This window comes from Neofelis nebulosa, chromosome 2 (assembly GCF_028018385.1).
Source record: "Neofelis nebulosa isolate mNeoNeb1 chromosome 2, mNeoNeb1.pri, whole genome shotgun sequence".
Lineage (NCBI taxonomy): Eukaryota > Metazoa > Chordata > Mammalia > Carnivora > Felidae > Neofelis > Neofelis nebulosa.
Window position 1 is genome coordinate 148,027,354 of NC_080783.1, and position 2,815 is coordinate 148,030,168.

The following is a 2,815-nucleotide window of genomic DNA, read 5'->3' on the forward strand; positions in this document are numbered from 1 at the left end:
GCCAGAGGGGAGGATCTTGAGGGCTGGGCAAAAATAGTGAAAAAGAGCAATGGGTACAAATTTCCAGTAACAAAATAAATAAGTCATCTGGATGTGATGAACAGCATGGGAACTATGGCCAATAGTTGTATTGCTAACTTAAAAGTTGCTAATAAAGTAAATCTTAAAAGCTCTCATCACAAGGAAAAAAATGTAACTTTGTATGGTGACAGATGGTAAATAAACTTAATGTGTTGTTCATTTTGCAATGTATACAAATAGCGAATCATTATGCTGTAATCCTGAAACTAATATAATGTATCTCAATTATGCTTCAATAAAAAAATAAAATAAAAATAACAGTAGTCCCATTACGAGTTCATGCCAATAACATTTTTACAAAACAACTATTTTTAAAAAATGAAAATAAATTAATGAAAAAAGTGATATTCTCTTTATTTTTACAAATTTTTCAATGTCTGGCTTAAAGGAAAACAACCAAATTTTCATATCTGCTCTCTTCATTCAGTCTATTGGGTTTGTAGTTTTGGTTGAAGTATTTGAAAAACATCGGGTCTCACACAAATATGCAGTTTGAAATGAGGGGACTTTGCAAACATGCTGAAAATTTTCTTAGATCACACTTTGAGAACCACTGCCCAGGAGTTGAATTGCTTTCCAAAATAACGTTAAATTATTTTTTAAAGTGGTTTTTAAAGTGGTTTTACTAGCAGTGTATACAAGTTCTTGTTTATGCCCTTGAAGATATTTAATGTTGTCAGGTTTTTATATCATTTAAAATCTCTGTTTAATAACCATTTGATAGCAAATGATGGCATATAATGGCTTTAATTTTCATTTATGTGATGAGTAACAAATTGAACATCTTAGGGCTATGCATGTTTCTTTTTATTATAACACAAATCAAATCTTTTGGCCATTTGAATATTGAGTTATTTATCTTTTTTCTTGATTTGTTCTTTTTATATTCTGGATATTGTTCCTTGGACATCTGAACACTGCAAATCCCTTCTCCCATTTTGTAACTTGCCTTTTTGTTTTCTTTATGCTAAGTTTTAATTAAAGGTTATAAATTTTAATGAAGGGAATTTTATCAACATTTAATTTTATAATCTGTTCTTTGACAACCTAGTTTAAAAAAGGTTTTCCTGGGGCGCCTGGGTGGCGCAGTCGGTTAAGCGTCCGACTTCAGCCAGGTCACGATCTCGCGGTCCGTGAGTTCGAGCCCCGCGTCAGGCTCTGGGCTGACGGCTCGGAGCCTGGAGCCTGTTTCCGATTCTGTGTCTCCCTCTCTCTCTCTGCCCCTCCCCCGTTCATGCTCTGTCTCTCTCTGTCCCAAAAATAAATAAAAAACATTGGAAAAAAAAAAAAAATTAAAAAAAAAAAAAAGGTTTTCCTATCCCCCAATCATAAAAATGTTCCTCTAAACTTCCTTTCAAAAGCTTTTTGCTTTCCACATTTAAGCTGTCAGGCCACCAAGAATTGTGTATGTTGTGAGGTTGGATTGTTGTGTATCTATAACCATTAGTCCCATATTAACTTACTTAAATTGCCCATGCTTCTCTCCCGCATTAATCACCAGTTTTTTATACATCAAATCTCATTTATGGTTGGGTTTATATCTTGACTCTCTATTGAATCTACTTGGCTATCGCTTCTCAGCCTTTTGGCTAAGATCAAGTGTAGTATCTGTTCTTATCAGTTGACTCTACTTGGCTATTTTTCTATTTCTGACCAATACTATAATATCTTTATTACTCTAGGTCTAATTAGTCTTGACATAGAATAGTGCTGACCACTCCCAACTTTGTTAGGAACATCTTGGACTGTTTTTATTCTCTTATGTTCCATATAAATTTCAGAATTACATATTCATTACAATACATAGGGGAAAAAACTTGGAAATTTAGTTGGTGTTACACTAAGTCTATGGATAAAATTGGGAAGGACTGACATCTTTAAAAAATTGAGTTTTTCGGGGCGCCTGGGTGGCGCAGTCGGTTAAGCGTCCGACTTCAGCCAGGTCACGATCTCGCGGTCTGTGAGTTCGAGCCCCGCGTCAGGCTCTGGGCTGATGGCTCGGAGCCTGGAGCCTGTTTCCAATTCTGTGTGTCTCCCTCTCTCTCTGCCCCTTCCCCGTTCATGCTCTGTCTCTCTCTGTCCCAAAAATAAATAAAAAAAAACGTTGAAAAAAAAAAAAAATTTAAAAAAAAAATAAAAAAAAAAAAAAATTGAGTTTTTCTATCCTTGAATATAGTATACCTCTAAATTTTTTCTTGGTCTTCATTAATATCCTTTGAATAAATGTAAAATTTTGTCCCATAAAGTTCTTATATGACTTCTGTCAGATTACTGGATCCCTTATATTTTTTACATACTGTTATTATAAATAAAATCCTTTTAATTTTTTATATCTTTAATTATTACTGGAATATAGAAATGTAACTAGTTCTTTTTTATGTGACATTTTAGTAAATCTTCTTCTTAATAATAATAATTTGTCAGTAGCTTCCTGGGAATATTCTTTGTAGATCTTTGTGTATAGCTATGTTCTCAGCATATATTAATTTTATTTCTTCTTTCTAATTCTTATATAATTTTTTTTGCCTTATTGGACTGGCAAGAGAATCAAATATAGTGATGAACAGAAGTATTGATGGCTGGCATCTTGTCAGGTAACTTATTTTAAAGAAAATATTTTAAAGTTTCACCATTAAGTACCATGATTGTAAAAAGATTTTATTTTTGCAGATACCCTTTATCAGTTTAAGAAAAGTCATTTCATTTTTATACTAAGAACTTTTTTCATGAATAA

At 32.9% G+C, this 2,815-nt stretch overlaps 1 pseudogene; it reads left to right on the top strand.

The window, feature by feature from the left end:
* Window positions 1-1,650: 1,650 nt before the first annotated feature.
* Window positions 1,651-1,801, top strand: LOC131505707 (U2 spliceosomal RNA; annotated as a pseudogene).
* The last annotated feature ends 1,014 nt before the right edge of the window (window positions 1,802-2,815 follow it).